Consider the following 24,480-nt stretch of genomic DNA (forward strand, 5'->3'; position numbering starts at 1 on the left):
AATTTTTAAATCTAAAAATTCACTTTATTTGTCAGTCTGCCATGTATGATAAGGTCTTAATATCCAGAATATATAAAGTATTTGCAAATTGTTTATATATATGTATGTATATATATATATATATATATATATATATGTCCAGGATGTACAAAGAGCTCCTATAATTAAAAAGCAATTAACAAATGGGCAAAGGAGTTAAGGAAAAATTTCTCCAATGAAGATATACAAATAACCAATAAGTTCAGGGGAAAATGTTCAGCCTCACTAATCATTAGGAAAATGCAAATCAAAATCACAGTGAAATATTGCTTTACGCCCACTGGAATGTCTGCTATAAAAATGAAAAATAAAAAATAAAACAGAAACTAACAAGTGTTGATGAGGACACAAAGGAAGTAAGACTTTATGTTCTACTGGTGAGAATTTAAAGTGGTGTCATCACTATGGCAGCTCTTTAAAAATTGAACACAGAATTACCCTAGGAAATAGCAAGTACATTTTGGGATATAGAACTTTAAAGTTTAAAAGCCAGGACATGGAAACATATTTGTACACCTACTTTCTTAGTAGCCTTTATTAACAATAACCAAAAGGTGGAAATAACCTAAGTGTTCATTGACAGATGACTGAATAAACAACATTTACCATATGAACACAGTAGAATATTATTTGGCCTTGAAAAGGAAGAAAATTTTGATACATACTATAGCACCACTTGAAGATGGAGTGAAATGAGCTAATCGCAAAAGTCCAAATACTGTGCGATTCCACCTACATGAAGTACCTAGAACAGTTAAGGAAATAGAGACAGAAAATAAAAAGATGCTTGTCATAAGTTATAATCAGGGGAAAGAGGAAGTTATTGTATTATTTAAGCATACAGTTTCAGTTTGGTAAAATGATAAAAGTTCTGGAGATGGATGATATAGATGTTCGTACTTTCAAAAGATGTAAACTTTTGATGTGCATATTTTAAGATAATTTTTATTTACTCTCAATTACTGCCTTGCAGCAAGTTCCCTCGCTCAAACACTTCTACTAGTGATACCTGCATTTTAATACAAAGAAGTTATCAGGTGGATCTTGAGTTAAATTCCAGATCTAAAAAGAAATGCTTTAAGTTCATACCCATAGGCAATTCCTTCTAAGCCTCATTTTTCTTGTGCATAAAATATACAGAGTAATTAATCTCACCAAATCATGAGAATTAACATAACATAAAAACTGTACCACAAGTGATGGTACTACTCCAGGCAAGCAGAAACTATCAGCAGCAGCAGCATTCATCATGTTTCCCCCCAAAAGTCATGCAGAATTTTCTTTTTAACTATCAAACTTTGATACAGATATGAGTAATGACTTAAAGTCATCTGACTAAAACATTTTAAGAGCATGGGCTTAGATAATCTCTCTTCCCTTGTAACAAGTAAATGATGTATAAACCTAGCAAAGTACCACTCTCCTGTCTAGCAAAACTCTCAAGGAACTTGATACCAAATGACATAAATCTCTTCATACCACATCAGTGATATACTACATCAGCATTATCATCAACAGGTAATCTTCATCAGAACTAGTTATTTTTAGTCTACATAGCTGAGAAAACCAAACAGTCATTGAGGTTGGTTACCTGTTGCTTTGGTTTGCTGTCTTCCCCCTTTAATAAGAAATTATAGCCATAGTTCCTCCAAGAAATGACCATTTTCTAACTACTAAACCATGTATAGGTGTAAAAACCTCTCCTACCTTCAAGCAGAGTACAGAAGCCCAAGTAAATTAACCAGTTTCCCACTGCCTTAGCCATTGTAGTGTCCCAGAGGTAGCAAATGGTCCAAACTAGTAAAATCAGATTAAAATTCACATCTTTGTCTTCCATGAAAAAAATACTGTCTCTTTTTACTGGAGTACTAAGCAGGTAAAATGCTCTAAGCTGGGCAATGCAAGCAAGAGAATCCTTATTATGATTTGAATTCCTGATCCTACTACTATGTCTTAAAGTATCACTGGACATTTCAGTTCCTTGAACAGCTACTTTATTTTTGCATTTTGAATTAGGTTTTCTTTCCCTTGCCCCAATGAAAATGTCTTTACAGATATATTAATTTTGGCATCTGTTAATGAATAAAAATGGCAAACAAAGGACAGGATCAGTGTTTAACTATGTCCCTTTAGAAACTATTTTAGGAAATTTTTTTTAACCATAAGCACACATCTGATGTGTCCTCTTCCTCTTTTCTGAATAACCAGATTTGAAACCTGGCGCTCTGGAAGGCTAACACCCACCTCTAGACAGATGGAGCTGAAGGGGGCAAGGCAGAGGCCAGGCAAACCCTGCCAACTCATTTGGCCTCAGGCCCGGCCTGACTGTAGCCACTAGTGCTGTCATTATCCACCAAGACTAATCTGAGTTCTCTTTACTGTCAGCTTCTCCATGTTCCTAAAGATGACAGTGAAACTCCTTATTCCTTGAGGCCTTCTGGGTACATGTGCCCATCACAGCTTTATTTGGCCCATGTGGTGTCCCTTGGCACCAAGGCAGGCTGAAGCACGCCCCCATAGCAGAGGCTCCTGCACTACAGGAAAGTGGCTGGAACAGCTGTCACCTCCTGACTGCCAGATGATGGGACTGGCATGCCGAGTCTTCCTGCCTTCCCTTCAGCTCTCAGAGTTGTTCAGCTCATGGGCAACAACTTTCAAGTGAAAGAAGAACTGCTCTTGGTTCATCTTCCACACTAAATCCAGCCTTTCTCCTGCATCCAGTAGTGATCTAAAGTGTAACCTGACTATGGCACTCTGGCCGAACCCTTTTGTGGCTTTTCTCAGCTTGACACTAAAGGTTTCTCATGATTTTTGTCAATAGTATGTATCAGCCTCAAACCTTACCATTCATGACCCCCTCTCTAATCTTGTCTCCTCCCAGCTCTTTCATACGTGCCAACATGTTTATCACCAGTACCTTGTACATGCTGTTCTCATTTTCCTATAATTTCTGCAGAAGTCTTGTCCTTCAAGTGTCAGCTCAGATACTGCCTCATTCAAACACCTCTCTCTAAATCTCTTATTGTATCTCTCCTCTGCATTCTCACAGGACTATGACTGTATCTCAACCTAGCAATTCCCATGCTGTATGCAATTACACATTTATAGCTGAGCTATGTTTGAAGTGCTTTGTCTCTCCAACAAACTAGCTACTGTACTAATAGTAAGAGGCAAGTCCTTTAAAACGAGATCAAGTGATGAGGGCAGAGTCCTCATGCATGATATTAGGAGCAGATTCACTGTCTTTCACTCCTCACATGTAAGAACCCTCACCAGATCCTGGGCCTTGACTTGGGACTTCCTTGCCTCCAGAACTGCAAGAAAATAAATTCTGCCCTTTATAGCTTATTACTGTCAGGTATTTTGTTAGACTAGCACAGGAAAATTAACACAACATGTAACTCCACTTCTACACTGTGAATACATTACAGGTAGAAGTTATGTCTTTTTACTGATACATACTAGATATTTACCATACATTTGTTGAATGAAGAAATTAATTATCAGTAGCTGTGCTTCCCTAAAAATTAGGGTATAAAATGTGACAGTAAATGGCTAACTCTTGGGAGTATCTCATTTCAAGAAAAAAGTTACCGTTGTCTTCTGCTCATAAACAAGAGTGCCTGATTGAAAGTGAATGTGGACAAGATGGTGATGTAGAAAAGTGGTAGGGTGTGTGCTTAGCATGCATGAGCTTAGGAGTTCTAAACCAAATGCAAGAGGAGAAAGGAGAGAGGAGAGGAGAGGAGAGGAGAGGAGAGGAGAGGAGAGGAGAGGAGAGGAGAGGAGAGGAGAGGAGAGGAGAGGAGGGGAGGGGAGGGGAGGGGAGGGGAGGAGAAGAGAGGAGAGGAGAGGGAAGGGGAGGGGACGGGAGGGGGAGGAGAGGTAAAGAGAGGAGAGGAGAGGAGAGGTAAAGAGAGGAGAGGAGAGGAGAGGAGAGGGAATAGGGATTGTTCTGGCCTTGACCTGGAGGAGCAGGAAGGCTGTCACCACTGTTTCTATTAGTAGGTTTAGTAGAAAAGACATCTTAACTCTGCAGCATTCCACTGCCCTTCACTGAACTAAATCACTTTATCTCTTTACCCACTCCCCAAAGATAGGCATATCACAGGAACACCCACAGCTCCAGGAGCAAGGCCCTGCTTTGGCATATCAGTGGTGACTGCGTCTCCACAGTGTCCATGGCTCTGGTGCAGACAGTCAACAGCTACTGTACCAGTCATGCATACGGTCAAGTATGTCAACCATGCTGAGGGCTCTGGGACTTCCCTGACACCTGCAGTGTTGGCTCCATGTATTGGTTTTGTCACAAAGATCAGCATCTGTGCTAATGAGGGTGACATCAGCAACAGTGGTGATAGTGAAAGTCACTCTTCCAGATTAATGGTTTTCCTTTGCCAGCAGCAAGACTTGAAAAATAAGGAAATTCTTGTTTCTAAGTAGTAAAAGAGAAGCTATTTTCACCAGTACTTTTGTCCCCATCTGGTGCTCTATGAAAAACTAGAAACAAGAGATTTTTTTTCTTATGTCAATGATACCATTTTCTCTAAACTGGTATGGTAAGATAACATTATAAATTCTTAGGCACTACATTGAAGTAGAGCCCCAAATATTGAGTTAAAATCTTGAATATGCTCTTTATTTTTCGCACTGGTATTGGGTAAGAACTGTCTCAACCTTATTATTTATCATTTTAAAATAGGTACAATAAAAACCCATTTCATTGGATTAATACATGGATTAAATAAAGTATGTAAATGTCCTTTATAAAAGTGTGATCAATCTTACATTCTTATGTCTAATGGGCTGAGCAACTTCGTTGAAGATAGCAGTATGTAATTTAGCAACCATTGTAAATTTCTATCATTTTGTCCTGAAGTCATGTATCATTCTTATTTTTGTGTGGTTTTGATTTTGTCTTCATTGTACTTTTGTCAGTTTTTAAATTTTTAAAATAAAAAATTTTTTTTAAAAATTGTGATCAGCCAACCACTCAGCACAGCACAGAAAGTGCTCAAAAATAGGTTACATTGAAACACAAGGGAGCTATCACTAAACACAGCACTGAAATTCTGCCAGGATAAATTGATAGACAGACCCTTAGTCTCTCCACTTTTCAATATGGACAAAGAACTGACATTCACCAGATGGTTTGCAGCTGGGTGGAAAAACTATACTGGATTGCAGCCTCCATTTTGGTGAAAAACATACTCTCAAGATTCCAAAGGAAGAATCACATTTCCTGGATATTTTTAGAAATTCCCACAGTCCCACAAAGCCCTGGTAAATGCACCCTGAGGAAATGTGGTGGTAAACAAACTGCGGGGAGTAGTTAACTGCATTCTCTCTGGACCACATAGCAGCATAGGGCTCTGCTGGTTGTGGGTAATGGAAACACTCTACAACAGCAACAAAAAGACACACACACACACACACACACAAACAGCTGCACCATCCACTGTGAGCAGAAAAGGGCTATCTTGGCTAAGTGGCTTTAACACATGCCTTTCTAGCAGTGCTTCCAATGACTATGTAGTCGTGATTTGAGTAAAGCAGGAATCACCCAACTCAAACAGCCTGGCCGGTGGGCCATGGGAATATCAGGAAAGCTGTCTAGAGAGGTAGACACACACTTATGAGAGAAAGGGTCCATGGTAAACCAGATAGGAGGACGCTACACAGTCATCTTACAAGGAAGGGGCACCATGCTATCTATCGGCTGTTTTTCAAGAGAAACTACAAGTCAGGCCTCACAGGAGCCCTTTACTTTTAGAAAGTATATAAAATCTATTTAGAAAGGCAAACAGAGAAACGCTGTGTTGGCCAAAAAATCATCTGTGAGCAGCATCAACCTATGGCTGGCCAGTGCACTTCTCAGATTTCTTACTTTGACAGGAACTATAAGCCGCATAAGTTGACATTCTAAGCCTGTGGATGACTGGATTATGCTGTAGTCATCATGAAACTATGAAGTATATTAGGACCCTGAACAAAAGGACAGTGATGTGGTAAGGAACAATTGAGTGTAAATCAGGATGAGTCAAAGGAGTGAGGTGATGAAGGTTTTCCTGTGCAGTGCACAAAACACGTAAGCAGTCCAGACACACACACACACGTACATGCACACGCACATACACACACACACATGCATGCACACACTAAATGAGACTTTATAGTTGGCATCGAATAAGCAGAAACATATGCAGTGAACTCCCTAATGGAGTACTGCAGATGAACAGAAATAGCAATATGCTAACAAACAGAATCTTTATGGCTGCAAATCACCCCAGCTTGGTTTCCCTTCTCTGTAAAGTGGTGATGAAAATAATGTGTTCCTTGTAAGGTAGCTTGGAGGACTCAGTGAGATAGGATGTTTGGCACCTACCATAGTGTCTGAAAAATAATATACTCTATTACTATTTATTATTATTATTATTGTCACCAGCAAATGATTCCCCATGCAGACATCGGCTTTCACTTTCACACAAGTTTCACAGCACCTAACAGCAAGAGTGGGGATCCTCACAAATATTGGAGGTGGGGGTTCCGTGGTTTTGCATATTGCTAATGAGGAAAAGCTGAGAGGAACATCTTGAGAGGACTGGTTTGCAGAATGCAGGGGCACTGCTGCCCTTCCTAGCTTCCTTCATTATAAATCTCCACTGTGGTTGGAGTGGAAGGTCAATAATGTCATCTTAGGCAGGAAGAAAACTCCTCAATACCAGAACTCTTTGCCAATAATGAAGTCCTTCCCACAGTGGGAAATTCAGCAGAAAAATGAGGCTATCACCATTTTTATTGCAGCTGACATATTTCACTTCACTACTGCCTAAGCAAGATCTTTGTAAGAATGGAGAAAGGAATACTTAATGACATTTTCCAAAGAAATGTGATGTGTCTCTGGGAGCAGATCTGCAAATTCGGCTCCAGTTGAATAAATGGAGACTGTGTGGTTACAGTTTTGAATTTATCAGCCTGTCCCCCTGTCGATTTCTATGTGCGTTTACACATACTCTCCATTCATTTTAAAGGCTGCTCTATTTGAGTGACTGACTAGTAAGCAGATGAGCGCTCACAAAGTGGACCATATCTATGTAAATGTCTGCAAACCAAAAAAAAAAGAAAGGAGTTGATAGGCAATTCCTATATAGCCACCAGTCATATGTATTCATCAAGGTGAACTAACCAGCCCAACAGGCAATATTTGATTTTTTAAAATTTATTTTAAAAATAAAAGAAGGAAAACACATTCATTTACAAGAGTATAAGAACAATACAAGCAATACTGAATTACAGACAATATAGTAGGAAATTAACAATGATTGTTGTATTACATATTGATATCTTCTAAGTGGTTTCTCAGGAAAACAAATAGAAACATGCAAGACTGATCAAATAAATAATCATTAACTGCTCCTTTCAGTAAAGCAATAGAAGTCAGTAGTACAACTATGTTAGCTATCCTGTATATACATACATACATAATTTCCCCTTCTTTCCCTTCTCTTTTCCCTCACCCCAGTTGCTCTTCACTTTTGAGCATTTTCCTTTCAGTTCACAATGTCTATCTGTTATGGTTGATACATTGTGTCAACTTGGGGAGTCTAAATGTTTGGCCAAGTGACTCAGCAGGAAGCCAGGGTGCTTTCTTTGTATACATCCTGAGCCTGTGGAAGAGGAGGGCATGGAGATTATTTGAGAGTTACATGCCCCTTCGGTGGGGGTAGCCTGTTTACAAAGTAAGGCAGGGAAAGAAGCTGCTTGCCACGATTCCTCCCTTTTGCTCTGGCTATTTGCTGTTTGGCTGCCATTCCCCCGCTTGCTCTTGTTCTGCCTTGGAGCCCACCAAGTATGGACTGAAACCTCCACAAACTGTAAGCTAAATAAACCTTTCCTGCCTTAATTTTGGGTGTTGGGTATTTTGTCTCAGCAACGAGAGAAAAGTAACCAAGACACTATCATACCCCCTAATTTTTATTCACTCTTTCAGGTTCTTACACTAGTGAGACAATACGTTTCTTACACATGGAGATCTGGTTTATTTCACTGATGAGCATGGTCACTAGTTGTGACCATTTACCTATAAAAGCCTCGAGTTTATCTTTCTTTATAGCTGAGTAATATTCCATTGTATAAAAGTACCACAATTTTTTTATCCATTCCTCAGTAGTGGACATTGGGGTTGCCTCCACAATTTAGCAATTACAAATTGAGCTGCTATGAATATGGGTGCACATATATCACTGTGATAAGATGTTTTCAGATCTTCTGGGAAAATACCAAGGAGAATAGCTGGGTTGAATAGGACCTCTAGACCTAGTTTGCTGAGGAATCTCCAAACTGATTTCCACAGTGGTTTCACCAGTCAAACAGGCAATATTTGATTAAAGGTTCATTTCCTATGGCCTCTCCTTGAAAACTTGAAGAACTACATAATTATGTGAAGAACTACATGGATTGTTGCTGAGAAGTCATGGGATTATGTGGAGAAAAACATAACTGATTCTATGTTTTGGTTAACTACTGAAATTTACACTTTAAATACAGGAGACTATAAGTTGCAACTTAACAGTTATGTGGTGATCTTCCTTTAGGCAATAAGTATAAACCTTCAAACCAGAAAATTGAATTTTGCAATGAAGTAAAAGAGACATCTGAATAAATAAAAAGAATTACTTGAATTTTCCTGCAAATCCCGCCTCATGATACCATACTTTTTATATTGTTGCATGTTTGTACTGGGTATATTCTCATTGAAAGCATAGTCCAACAAAGGAGAGTTATTATAAATTTTTTAAAAAGTTAGTCAAACACAAAGTATACCAATATCACAGAAGACAGAAAGACAGATTGTAAGTACAAGGACTAATAAAATTTCTGAAACTGTGTTATGAATTTTTCTCATTTTCTGTTCACACTTTATTCCATTGTTATATTTTATACTTTCATAATGAAGTTTCATTAGTATTATTTCTACTACTACAAGTAGCAGCTGAGCTCTGAATCAAAGGGCCAAACATGATAGCTTCCACTTCCTGTGTGTAGGAAGAATAGCTCCTGTCATCCACAACCCCTGATTTCCCCTATATCATTTTCTATGCATTTAACGTTTTCTCTGTAAATGTTGATATTCCATAGCTTACCTCATGGATGTGTAAATTTCCTGTTCAGTTTCAGCAACATTACATTGTGATTAATTTAATGAACAAAATTACTATAAAAAATGTAAAAGATAGGTAAACATATTTATAACAATGCTAGAATAGGATATCAGAAATGACTTGGTGTCCATCTCTATAATCTCCTGTGATAGCGTTTGAGAAGTCATCTCATTACCTTAGTTTCAACACAGGGGAAGTGGAAAGAATAAGACAGGCACCTGAGTATTTGGATGAATGGCCCCTCTCTCTCATTCTACCAAGACTTGTGTAACTTAGCCTGAACCTAGTCAATGACTAAAATGGGTTTATACAGGAAGGAGCAAAGCGTGGGTTTAATACCTGCTTAGTCCACAGGTATTACAGCATGACAGCAAACTTCTTAAATGTAGTCTGAATGGAACTGTAAAGGAGAATCTTCATTCATTCACCATACACAACTGTGCCTGAGTCCATAAGAGCTGACCTCTCTGTAGAGCAGCTATCTTCATAAACAAAAGGGATCCTTTCTGATAATTCATATCTAATACAAACATCTACCCTAAAGAAAGCCAGAAGAGGACAGTTCATATTTTGTACTTATTAATGTTTCAGTAGTAGCAAATTGAATTTTCCTAGTATCTTCATTGCACTATTTCAAGCTTATTGGCATAAAATTGTCCATAGTATCATTTAATTAACTTTTAACATTTGTAGAATATATGGTGAGATCTTTGTTTATTATTCTTGACATTGATATTTGTATTTGGCTTTATGAAAACAATTTGACAAGGATTTGTTAGTTCAGTATTTTTATTAGTACATGTTTGCACTACATGCATCTTACAGTCATCTTGGGGAGCTGGTTCATGTTCATAACACAACTTATTTCTTTTTTTAAAATCCCTCTCCTTCCCAGATCTCTCCCTCTTCCTCTAATTCCTCTCTCCTTCTTTTCAGTCTTGTTGAGATTACTAATATTAGTTCATGTTTATTTTTCTTGTCATTATTACATCTTGTTTTCTACTTTCTTGGTGTTTAATTTACTACGTTATTTTCCTACATTCATAGAATGGATGTTTGGTACATTGATTTTACAGTCTTTATATGCATGTGTATGTATACATATAGTTCTTATATAATTTATTTATCACTTTTAAATTAATAGACAAAACTGTGTATACCTGCTCCTCGACTTACAATAAAGTTACATCCTAATAAATCTATGGTAAATTGAAAGTTTAAAAAATCAAAGCTACCTTTAATACACCTAACCTACCAAATATCATAGCTTAGCAACACGTTGTCTCTATTGATAAATCACCTTTCAGTCTGGTGTCCCAGTCTTCTTTCACTGACTGCTTTTAAGATTTTTATGATGAACACAATTTTGACCTTTACATCATCTGCTTAGAGTTTATGGAGCTTCTTGAAAATGTGACTTGATGTCTTTCATCAATTTTGAATATAAATACGTCATCATTTATTTGTTCGTTTCCATACTGTTGAACATCTAAGATTGTTCGTAGAGTTTTGCTATTTCAAACATTGCTATAATAGACAACTTTTTGTATGCCTGCTTGTGTACCAGGGGAAATATTGCTAGGTAGAAGGATGTGTGCATTTTAGAATCTTGATACTTTCTCCCTGAAGCACTTTCCAAGTTTATGTTCCTAGAAAGTGTATGGGAATGCTTGGTTAGAAGTAATACTACAAACTCCTAATATCTGTCAAAACTATTATCATTTTTCATATTACTAGTGACTTTTTAAATAAATTACCTATTCATGGCCTTTGCTCCATTTACTATTTATCTTATGTTTATCATTCTATTTGTAAAAGCTATTTAATATTTGAAGTAGTATTTTAAAATATGATAACTGCTGCCTGATTTAAATTTTTGTTTTATTCTGTAATTCAACACTTTAAAATTCATAGGACCAAATCTGTCAATTTTTTCCTTCTCTGTTCAAAACTCTCATTACCTTTGTGCATTTTTATTACACATTAATTTTTAATCATCATAAATTTTATTTCATAATTCTGTGCATATTGCACTAATATTATTAATGTAGGAGATTTGTCATCCTTAAAATATTGCCTCTCTCCAGTGAAAGGGTACCTTTCTTTTTGTGTAAGTCTTTTTTGTGTCCTTCAGAAAAGGTTTATATAGTTGTTGTTTTTTGTTTTGTTTTTCTCCGGTACCGGGAACTGAACTCACGACCTTGCACTTGCCAGGCAGGTGCTTTGCCGCTAAGCTAAATCCCCAGCCCCAGGTTTATATAGTTTCTTGATACAGATACTGCATATTTAGCTTTAGGCTTACTTGTACATATTTGAAAGATTTTATCTTTTATTGTAGATATTTCTAAATCTTCACAGTCCCCTATGATGTTTTGTTTTGATTTGTTGGCTTTCTTATAGAGATTCTTATTGTTATGCATTGTTTCTGTCTAGTTTACTATAATTTTTATCAAGAATGAGCATTTTAGGATATTAAATACTTCTCTAGAATCTCTTGGGATGAGTATATGTTCTCTCCTTTTTTCCTTATAGTACCTTACAGTCTTATGTTTATTACAATTTCTTTCTTTCTGTAAACATCTAAGGTTATTTAGTAATAAGTCACCTTAAGTCAGACAATACCATGAGTGTATTTTTACTTTCCTTTCTTTATATCCTACCATTTCTTTTATTAATTGTATATTATTCTTTTTTCTTTATATGTCAGCCATTACATAGTCATAACTATATAAGTTTATGTGTGTTTTGTTTTGTTTGTTTTATTGTACACTGCTATTTCTTTTCTCATTTGTCCTTTTTGGGCTATATTTAGGTTACTGACATATCTTGAGTTGCTCTTTCAGGGAGATCCTATGATTGGGTATGTTTTTTGAGTGGAAGCATGAGAGTTTAACTCTTCTACCTAAGATGCAAATTTAGGTAAAATGGGAATGTTGGTTCAAAATCATTTCCCCTAGTGATGTTTAAGGCATTTTTCATATTCTCCTTGTCAAGAAAAATCTGATACATATTGTGACTTTATAGAAAATATTTTCCTCTCTCTGAAAGTTTCTAATATTTTCATTCAGTTATCATTGTTCTACAACTTGGCATGGTCCTTTCTTTATGCTACTTATGTGTGGAGGATAACTTTCTATTTAAAAGGGTATTTTGTTGTTCAGCTATATAAAATGCTCTTTTTCGAGCCAGCTGTGGTGGCACACATCTGTAGTTCCAGCACTCAGGAGGCTGAGGCAGGAAGACGGCTGTGAGTTAGAGGCCAGACTGAACTATATAGCATGACCTTGTCTCAAAGAAATAAGTAGATAGATAGTTGATAGATGATAGATGATAGATAGATAGATAGATAGATAGATAATAGATAAAATGTTCTTTTTTAATTAATTGATTTTCTCTATTCCCTCCACTGTCTCATTGTGAAATTGCCTTAGGTACTCATGTATGTCTTTTATTTTACAGTCTGTTTCAAATCCCCCTTTGTCTCTCTTTTATAAGAATACAAGAGATTGTGCCCAGGAACTACAGGATGAACTGTATCTCTCAACATTCCTAATCTAATGCTATATTTTTGCTATGCAAATTAGTGTTCAGAATTATGCCCAGGGAGGTAATAGTCACAGGTTCTAGAAATTAAGAAGCAAAATATTGTAGGAAGACATTATTCAGCCTACTACAACAAGGCAATTATAGTTGAAAAATAGTATACATGACAGAATGTACCTACTTTTTTCAATGTTAAAGCCATTCACTGGATTACCTAAACTGATTCTTATGCTCGGTTCTACAAATATTCACTCTATAAAATAGGCATTGTAACATTTAATTCTTATCTACTTCATGGGCATATGGAGAGATGAAATGAGATATAATATATTCACTTTATGAATGGTACCATAGAAAGAATATAGGGCTTATATTTTATACTCTAGTCTTAGAATGAGACTTTGGGAGAATGAGACTTTGGGATTACAGTGTCCTGCCACTTATTAACTTCATGACCTTAATCTTTTCATTTATAAAATGAAGGTGAGATACCTATTTTACAAGTTTGTTCATAATTAAATGAGAAAACTCATGTTAAAATGATTGGCATTCTGCCTGGTCCATACTAAGATTCATCTTCTTCTCCACTAAAATAAAGAAATACACCAGCTTTTGTACACACTGTCTGAATTGCTACAAGATCTTAAGCAGATAAGCTTAGGTCAGCACTTTTCATTTCAAGCAAGAAGGACAAACATAGATAATAACTATTTAAATAATTAATAGGGTGGAACAAACCATTCACTGATGCTATGCATGGGAAATAGGAACTCTCCAGTGTGACCTAATTCACGTCCTTGGTCAATATATGTTCCCTTCTTTGTTCCAGAGAAGATTAATAATATTGTGCAAAAAAGACTTCATCAGGTCTGAAAGAATGCAGAACAGTAAATCGTAGCTACTGCTACTGAAGTTATTATCATTTGCTTGCATTCTAGAAGATACCACTGGCAATATTACTATTCACAAAGAGCAAATGAGGGTGTGTTTCAAAGGACTAATAAATAACCCTAAATTCATTCTGTAGTATTTCCTTTCCTCTGGCTAAATGTTTCCATTCTTTATTTCCGCAGACTGGTAACATCAAGCCTATGAACCTAATTACTAGGCGGCTTTTTACCAGTGACCTCTTGTATGACCACAGACTGAAATCCTGATGTCCAGCAGAGGCCTTGTAAATGGGAGCCTTTGACCAGAAGGAAGGTTTGCCAAGAAGCTGTTCTTAGTATTTAAAACAAGCCCTTGCGCTGCTTCTCACTACTTAATTGGTGGTGTTCCCCACAGGTTCACTCTTTGTATTCCTCCTTTTGAGGGGAGAGTGAACAGTTCCCTGGGGAATCTTGCAAACCCATGTATTCAATCACGTCCCGTGACCTTCAAATATGTAACTCCAAGCTCTCTTCTCTTTTTCTGTCTTCTCCAGCTGCGACCTATAGCCTTAGCCTCTACCCTTGAGATAACTCAGGCAAGAAGCCATGTTTGTCTCTGTAAAGGTCCTTTTGGAGACACCCATCAGATTTAAGGGGCTGCTGCTACTGCTTTTTCTGACACCCCAAGTTCATAGCAGGGAGAAGAAAAGTAGCAGGTGGAGATGGGGGCAAATGAATAAAATGTTCTCACTTGAGTGCTCACACACACTGCTTCTTGGACTCGGAAGACATTTCAAAACAACTGTAGCTCTTAGAGTGTTCATAGGATACACTGGATCTTCCTGACCATGATCACTTGTCTTGGCAGATACTTTCCTTCAGCTGAGTAATGCAGACATCCTTCAGTTTCTGTACCCAGGACTTCACCCTTAGCTTCCATTTCCTGAAATGGTTCTTGTACTTTGACAAGTAGATGCACTTTTGGGTAGAATAGCTTTTTCATCAACCCCAGGCCAATATTCTTGTGACAGACCCTGATTTCATGCTAGTTCCGCAAGATTTCCAAATCCTTGGCCCATTGTTCAGGGGAAATATTCTGCTTTACACATTTACCGTTTATTCTGTTTCTACTAGCAGTGTCAGATAACATCTCTCTGGCATTCTCTGGCCCAAATTAGGGAACCAGTCTATAGCATCCCCCAAATTCAGCGTCCTCTCACCTCATTAGACTTGAAATTACAGAAGTGCATGCCTGTCATGCCTTTTATCCTCCTATGTGAGTTAGGAATCAGAGAGCTACGCAAAGAAATTTGTGCAAAATCTTCTCCAATCTCCAATAAAAATGCCATCATTTAGCTTCAATATGTATGAGTTATTTACCTACATCTGTAAACTCGCTCACTTTGGAGCAAGATACTGTCTGCTGTCTTCATGCCTTAGTTGAAAGCTCGATGGAATAGTCTCATTTTAAGCAATATACTCTTTCTAAATTGAAGGACTTTTACAAGGCAGCCTTCATGTTTTTCTCTTTTGTACTTCATGTCATCATTTTGTGCCTGTGAAAGTAAAGTCCTGCCACTATTGTTACTTGGTAAATTTGTATATAATGAGCCTTAATTAGCTTCAGGACATGTCAGTAGACTTCTTTTCACATAAAAAGTAATATTAATACAAGTACTGTATAAGCTACAATAGTATCACAGGAACAGCAGGATGGAAATGACTGAAGCTGTGTAAATAAATAACTGAGTTGATTATGGAGTGGCACATTTTAAAGAAACATTGAATTATAAATAGCAGGTTCATTGCTCCTGACCTTAATTCTGAAAATACAAAACCTAGAAAACTGACACCTTGGTTTCATAATTCAGCCACAAAGGAAGTGAGTAGCTGGTCCCAGCCTAATTCTCCAGATGTACACCTTTGCTCTCCCAGTACCACAGGGCTCCTTTCATGCCATTTGCATAGTCTGCCCAGGTATAGGAAGTATATTTATGCCCTATTGCTGCTATAACAAACTGCCACAAATTAGTGACTTAAAACACACATTTACTATCCTGTAAGTGTGGAAATTCAAAGTTCAAAATTGTCTTCACTGAATAAAAATCAAGGCTGCGCTCCCTTCTGAAGGCCTTGGGAGATAATCTACATTCTTGTATTTTCCAGGTTCTGGAGGCTGTTTTGTATTTCTCATCTCATGGCCTTGTTCCATCTTCAAGTCAGCACCAGCAGATCGAATTTGTCTCACCTCACATAGTGCCTGGCCTCGGTTTTCACAGTTATATCTCTTTCCCTGACTCTGACTGTCTCTTCTGTCTCCCCCTTTGCTTTCAAAGATACAAGTGATTTCATCAGACCCACCTGTATCATTCAAGATCTAACCTTCAGGTCAACGGATTAGCAGCCTTAATGTCTCTTGGTTATGCGCAAGTTCCCACAGAGAATAAAAATTTGGAAATTTTTGTGGTGGTTCATTGTTCTGCCTGCCACACAGGTAATAATTCAAAAGTGTACCAAGAATCTCTGAATTTCTCCTTAACCTCACCTTCCACCACTACTCAGAGAATAGGTACTTACTACTCTAGCCTTTTGTCTGGCCCTGGCATAATGGGCAATATTTACCTAATAATCCCAGGGTCCAAAGGAACAGGTTTCCAGGCCTGATTGTTCAGAGACAATATTATTAGAACATGCAGGCACGCTCGTTTGTTCACTGTGTGTGTCTGCTTTCCAGTGATAAAAGCAGAGTGGAATAGTTGCAACGAAGATTGTATGGCCTGCAAAGTTTCAAACATTTATCATCTTGCCTTTTATAGGAAAAATAAATCTTGTTTTCCCTTGTTATAGAGAGCTGTTGTCTTTTCTTCATTTTAAAAAGAAAAGAAAACAAAAGAACAACAACCAAGACAAAGACAAACCAGCACAAAAACAACCAATACAGAATTTCAAAACAAGGTGACAGAAAGTTAACAGTGGTTGTTATATTACATATTGTTATCTTCAGTGAAGTTGCTCAGATTACCAGATGTAAGAATGCAAGGTTGATCAAAAAATTAACGAGACTTTTGCAGGAAAATGGATGCAATTAGAGACCATACTCATAAGTGAAATAAATCAGATCTGCATGTGTAAACATCATATTGTCTCCCTAGTGCAAGAACCTGAAAAAGTAAAGAAAACCCAAAAGATACAATAGATATTGTCAAAGGGAAAAAAGTTGCTCAAAGAGAAGGAATAACTGGGATGAGGGCAAGGAAGAAAGAAAGAGAGAAGGAAGGGGAAAATATACATAGATGTACAAGGATAGCTGGGATACTTGTACTGCTGATGTCTATAGGTTTACTGAAAGGAACAGTTAATGCTTACATTTTTCTTTTTTTGACCAATTTTGCATGATTATATCTGGTAATCTGAACAACTAATTTGGAGACAACAATATGCAATATAACAACTGTTGTTGAATCCCTACTATCTTGATTAGTAAAACTGTGTATCGTTTCTAATGTTTTCTTTTATTATTTTTATTTTTTAATTGCTTGAGCTATTGTCTTTTGAGTTACTTTGTTCCTACATTTTAATTCCTGGCCCCACTAGAAGCTAAGTGTGTGAAACAAGGTGCCTCCCCTGCAAGGAATTCTGATGATTCACATCACCACCCCTGCTTGGTTGCTGAAACTGATCATTTCTCAGCCTCGAGCAGATACTTTCAGAATCAGCAACTTCCTTGAAAAAAAAGCAGTGCTAAATGCAAGGTTTGCTTCTTTCCAAGGCCTTGTTTCCTACAAATTTATTCTATGTTAGTAGATCTCCAATGCCTTCCAACATACATTGTTGATATTTTGTAGAACTTTTCTAATTGTTTTCTGCAGGAGGATTGATCTAAGCAATCAGGTCTGCCATTAGGAGAAGAATATTTTAGAGGTTCTTGTTGCATTTTTGTTTCAAGTTCTTGTAACAGTATCTATTTCCCTTTATGCTTTGTTTTGTTGCCTTTTGTGTTTAGCTTATGATTTCTTTATGACTTTTGTGCTTGTCTCCTAGCCATGATGCTTTCTTGCTTTCCAATGACAAAGCCAGGTTTTATGAACTAGCCTCTGAATCCTATATTAATTATTTTCCCAAATATGCCCTTCATTCTTCAGAGTAACATTTCTTCCCTGTTTTTTTCCCTAATTGCCTGGAAACTTCATTTTTCTTTTCCCTAAATCAAATGGGATATGATTACAACTAGAAATACGGGGAAAACCATCTTTACATTTATTTTGATCTTTCACCAGAACACAAGGTCTTTTCTTTCTTACTATTAGTGCATATTTGTTATAGAGAACAGTGGGGTTCATCTTGGCAGATTTAGGTCTGCATATAACATAGTTTGATCATTTCCCCTCCTTCCTACCTTCCCTCTGCTCTCCCCTGGTTGCCTTTCTTTTCTGTAATAAGGAAGCCCTCATTTATTGGATCTAGCTGGAGGAAGTAGGGATGCAAAGGGATGGCATGGCTTGAGCCATGAGCTACAAAAGTGCAAACTAATATCAATTTAAGTTTTTGGTTCTACTAAATTTAATTTTCTTTAAATTACTGATTTGTGGTTTTTTATATAGGGATATGGTCGTAGGGAATTTCTTTTTTTATAAGTACTAATGAGTTACAAAACAAACAATAGAGTAGCCACATTAGACAGTTTCCCTTTTGTGCAACTCTACTTGGATGACTAAGTGTCTAACAGGTAAATAATATTGTACAGTAGAAAAACATCAGAAGACAGATCTGAGTCCTTTCTCCTGTACCTGCAATTCTGTGACACTGGGGACACTAAGCAAAGCACTTGTCTCTGAGCATTTCTCTCCTTTTCCTTAAAATGAGAATGATGATAATGATACAAATTTATCCCACTTCACTAGTTCATTGAGGGTACAAATGGCTAAAAGACATGGAAGAATTTTCCAAGTTATTAAGCGTTGCATAAGTAGTACTTATTTTTGAAACTATTTCAGAATGAAAGTGAAAAAAAGTCTTTGCTAATTTAAATCTGACTGGTTACCACTCCTTAAATCGCTACTTATTCATTCACTCCAGAATCAACACAGAAAATAGTTATTTTCTATTATGACAAAAGTGTTCCAAGTCAGAAAGTATCCTGTGAGGAATGAAACTGCTTTAAACACTAGAGGTATCATTTCAAACAAGTGAGTGCATCCTGTCTTTTCTTAGAAACATGTCAGACATCAATGCCTAACACATTTTTTGGCCTCAGGTGCCTTAGATACATTCCCTGAGTATTCAAGTAACTTGGAAGAAGTTCAGACCAGATATTGAGGTTAAAAACAACAACAAAAATAACTTAAGAGCTGGAACCATAAGAAATCAACTTCAGATTTTTATTTTCAATTGTAGTCAAAGGAATTTCATGGTAGGCATCGTGTTAAGTTAGCTCCCACCCCTCTTACAAGAGAATTAGAAACATTCGCTTACTGCCAATGAAATATACTGAGAATACAGTCCAGGGTGAGAAACCACAGAAGATGCAGACTGCAGTGGAAGATCCACTTACTAGAACTGAAGATCTTTCTCTGCGTCTGTCAGAAATATCACTGAAAAATCTCTGGGAAATATCACTTGCAGAAGCAAGATTTCCATAATTTGCCTACACAGAAAAGGCAGGAGGATAGTTCTAACAAGGCTTCTTTTTTCACTTATAGCATCAGAACTGAGGAACACTGTTCACTGATTTCTTCTTATAATATTGTGAAATTCATAATAAATGGATTAATATGTTTAAATGTGAATTTATTTATAACATTCCTCCTTAACTTTTTATTTTATTGGCACACTTAAGATTTACATAGTGATAATATTCATCATAGGAAATTTGTACCTGTACTTGATATATTTTTACTCTTCTTTTTTTCCCATTCTCCTTCCCTCCCTTTGACCCTTCTTCCCTCTTTATTTATAAAAGGTTTGTTTCCATTTTTTCCTTCTATTCTTTTATCTTGTCCCTTCTCTCTGTAGTGTAACCTCGTTATGTCAAAAATGTGAGAAATTGTCTTAATTTAGAAAGTTCTGTAAATCCTTACCCAGTTTTTACTAGTATAAGTAGTTGTAAACTTGCATAACTGGAGTGTTATGGCTTTGAAAATGAGCAATAAAAATGTGTGATTCCTATGGTTTTCTCAAAGTTCATTTTCTACAAATGAAATGATTATTGTTATAAAGTCTTGCTTGTTATCCATTCTTATTTTTAATGTTTTCTTTGTTATTGGATGGCTTTCTTGGACGTCCAAGAATATATGATAAAGATTTGAAATAAATAAAAAGTATAGAAGAATATAGTAAAGAAAAATTCATTATTTTACTATCCAAAAATAATATTATTTAATTTTTGAAAACTTTTTCTATGCATTCACCCACCTACACACACCTTTCAAAAATTTGGTCAGCTGTGCATTCAGTTATATTTAATGATTTTGTCCTCTTTATTTAAATTTTGTGAGCATTATTCATGTAATTAAGGTATTCTTCCAAAACATATTTATGAGGAACGAATTATCATCTGAATATAACATTTAATCAGCCCTCTATTGTTGCACATTTTAGTTGTTTTCAAATTTTTCTGGTAATAAACATTGCTATGACTAGCATCCATGTCCCTAAGTCTTTGTTAATATCTTTGATTAGTTTATTCCATTAGGTTACTTTAAACTACAATTGTTACAGAAAAAGATATGATCACTTCCCAAAAAAAGCTTAATCCACATGATCAAGCTATTTTTCAGACAGATCCTAATTTTTATTCCCACTAAAGGACATTAGAATAATTTTTAAGCTAGCTCGGTCACTACATTTAGCTTAAGCTTTTTAAGGTATTTGTCTATTAGTTGATAGGGAGAATGAATGAATTATTAATAAAGATATGTGTTTTTCTGTGAATGTGTTATCTTTTAAAATGCCTGCTCATTTTACCTGATTATTTTTTCTATTTTTAGATGTAGTTTGCTATCTCAATAGTGGTTCAATACTTAGGTACAAAAAATTCTGGTTATTTAAAGTTGTGTATTAATTAGTTAGATCTATATAATAGCAAGTTGAAATCAAATTGGCTTCAATATCCTTTGCTGAATATTTTGTTCTTCCTTGTTTATAATATATTTTTTTCCCCTTGCCCCAGTGCAGGAAAGGTGCAACCCAACTGACTAATGACCATAGATAGGGCCACAGCCCAGGAACACAAGGTAAACAGTAGTTCCAGAGAGAAATAATGGACTAGGCCAGCAACACTAGCCCCAAGAAAAGCCATAGCTATTGTAAACTATAGAAACAGTGTGACGTTTTACTCTGAAAGTGACTTGTTCCTAGCAGGCTGAGGTTGAAGAAGAAACCCAGTGCAACATATACAATGTTACCAGAGAATTTTAACCCAGTGCCATTTTAAGGACTTAATTTTTTAAGACCGAGCCACAAAAAACTACAGTAAAACTCCCCACCAGCGTTTCTGCTGTTACCCTTCCAGTGACTGGATCAGAGATAGCCACAAGAGATAGCCACAGAGATGGTTCAAGCTGGCTATAGATCTCATGGGAAAGTTAAGCTCAGGCCAGACTCTCCATAATGAGAAATGAAACTTGGTAAATATGGCTTTCAGAGATTGTTGGATATAAAAGTGCTGGCATTAAGTCCAGCAGTCTACTAGAATGCCCAGCAAGCTGTTTACATCCAGAAGAGACCAGTGGTCTGATTCCTTACCCCATCTACCAGTGTGACCGATGACATGCCTTAGCTTGGATGGCTGTCACAATCTGTGGCATACAGACAGAGGAGCTTCTGGGGGTGGGGCACACCTCAAAAATCTGTAGGCTGTAAATCTATCTGGAGAAAATTGTGATTTGTTGGATTCCAAGCCAGTAGATATTGGAAGGAAAACACTATTCATAAACAGAGAGAAATTTTTTACTCAATTTTTTCTTTCTCTTACATTGGATTTGGGGGGTTTCTCATTTTGTCTTTTTATCTCTGTCCTTTTTCCTTTTATTTTTTCTTTCTTATTTTTCTTTTTTCTCTATTTTGCTTGCTTTTTTTCTTTGTTCTTTTTCTTGTTTTTTTTTTTCTGTTACTTTTATGTAATGTTCTTAACATCCTTTTAGTCTTTATTAGGGTATTATCCTTATTAAGATCACTTTTCTCTCCTCTTTCTCATAGTCCACTGATCAATTTCTCAAATTCTGTCTGGTTCCCCAACCTTTCAGTGTTTACTAATATAACCAGTAAGCTTAATGAATCTTTAGATAGTTACTTAAAGCTATGTTATTACTATTGAAAATTGTTCTATTGTTAGTGGAGGTTTGGTTCCTGCATTTAGAAGACTTTTATTCTATGACAATATTTTCTTTCTCATAGTATTTGTACATAAGTATAGATCACTTTTCTGTGGGTAAGTGTGGTACATTACTGATTCTTAGGGTATTATAATATCCAATTTATCTGTGATTCTATTACTTTCTTTGATTTTACTGCTTTTGCCAAAGTGGCATTGTTATTGCCACTGATTGGTCTTATCGGTATGCTAACATCAGGATTGCATTTGTGATTTTAACAATATTGTGGGCAATTCCAAGGGAACTGGGCCATATACACTGCAGACGCCCCTTTGAAATAAACAAAGGTGGTTTGAATGTTGGAACAAAGACAAAGGTCTACAGTTAGGCACAGCTAGAATGCATCACAGAAAAGTAGACATTACCTAAGAAGATCTCCATACTAGAAACAAAGTCTTCTACTATTTTAAACCTGCAAATGTTAGCATAAAACGAAACAAGAAAAAATAGAAGCATGAGAATACAAGGTAGGAAAATGCTCTCTAAACACCTAACTCTCCCAAAGCCAATCCATAAGGCACCAAGGAGAAGAAAATGAAAAGCCATATGGTCAAATTAATTAAGATGTTAACACAGGATATTTTTGAAAAACAGATCAATAAGTTGTTAAACAAGCTCAAAGAAAAAAACTAAAGAGATAATGTACTTAAAAATAAAACAATAAGTGAGTTCACACAGGAAACTAATAAAAAGTTAGCTGAGCTGAAAAAAATGATGAAAAATAGGAATGACCAGTTCAGCAAAAGTTCATGCAAAGGTATCAAACAGAAATTCATGAAGTTAAAAATTCTATTGGAAGTATGAGTAGTAAAAGTGGTCAATGTGAGGACAGAGTGTCAGAGTTAAAAAATAGAGCTGCTGGTGGTGACCAACTATTCAAAGATACCTTAAAAATAGCAAGAGTGCATTAAAAAGGACTCAACAGCTGCTAGATGAAACAAGAAAGACTAATCTAGGATTAATTGAATTAGAAAAATCTCAGAAACAGCAAAAATTACATAAAAATGTATACAGAAATAATAGCAGAGAATTTTCCAAATGTGGAGAAAGAATGTAACATACAGATAAGTGAGGCATTTACAACCCCAAGTAGTCAGATTCAGAAAAGAAACTCTACATGAAACATAATAGGTAAAATCCCAGAAATCCAACATGAGGAGTAAATCTCAGAAGCCGTCAGAGAAAAGCAAAAAGTCACGTATAAAAATAAACTCATTAAAAGTACAGCAGATTTCTCAATACAAATCTTAAAGGCCAAAACAGCTTAGAGTTAAGTGTGTCAAGCCCTGAAATAAAACAACTTCCAACCCAGACTTTTATATCCTGAAAAACTATCTTTCAAAGTTAATGAAGAAATAAGGTCAATATATGACAAAGAGCACCTTAAGAAACTTAGGACCAACAGATCACCATTCCAAAAAATCTCAAGCATATCCTAGAAACAGGGCATGAAGATAACAATGCCAAAAAATCTAATGAAATAAAGGCAACAAGCAAGATGAGCAGTTAAGTAAGGAAGAGGAGAAAGGGAAACTTCAGTAGAAAAATAATGCAATGGGAGGAATAAGTCAATACTTTGCAATAATAACTCTTACTCTGAATGGTCTCAATTCCCCAATCAAAATACACAGATTGGCAGAACAGATGAAGAAACAAAATTTAACTATGTTTTATACAAAAACACTTATACCTAGAAACAAACTCATAGACTAAAATCAAAGGATGGAAAACAATATAACATGCAATGAGAACCAGGAAATGGGTAGTAATGGCTATGCTATTTTCAGACAAAGTGGACTTCAAGCAAAACTGATCAGAAGAGGCCAAAAAATGGCACTTTGTATTGGTTAAGGAAGAAATTCAACAGGAAGAGATGACAATTATAAATATATACACAACAAACATCAGTGTGCCTAACTCCATTTAAAAAATGAGACATTTGAAGATCAGAAAAATATCAACATACTTATAGTAGGAGACCTCAATACCTCACTGTCAGAAATAGATCAACTAGAGAAAAAGAAAGTCACCAAAGAAATATTAGAATTGAACCAAACCTTCAAACAAATGGACCTAATAGATATATACAGAGTGTCCCACCCAACAATAACAGAATACACATTCTTCTCAGCAGGAGTTGATTTATAGGCACTTAACCCCTACCACCAAAAGGGAAGAAAGCCTGGCTTTTGTTCCTGCTAGCAGCAGACCTTGGTGTCATCCACATGGTGCATGCAGAAGGCAAGAGTTGTGGGGTCAGGAAGGCTTCCACCCAAATTTCAGAAGGCCAGGGAGGCCATGAAGGGTGCCCCTTAGAGGACAGTGTGTGAAGCTGTGATTGTGAAGGTAAAGATGCATTGGAGACTCCAGAAGTTTGAAGAAGCCAGGAACATGGATCATCTGGAAAAAACTGCAATGAGGGAGGAAGGTGGGCCCAAGAGAGAAGCCATGGGAGCAATCATCACTGAAAGTGCTGGAAGCACAGACCCACCCAAG

The sequence above is a fragment of the Chinchilla lanigera genome, unplaced genomic scaffold (genome assembly GCF_000276665.1).
Source record: "Chinchilla lanigera isolate Chin_1 unplaced genomic scaffold, ChiLan1.0 scaffold00018, whole genome shotgun sequence".
Taxonomy (NCBI): Eukaryota; Metazoa; Chordata; class Mammalia; order Rodentia; family Chinchillidae; genus Chinchilla; species Chinchilla lanigera.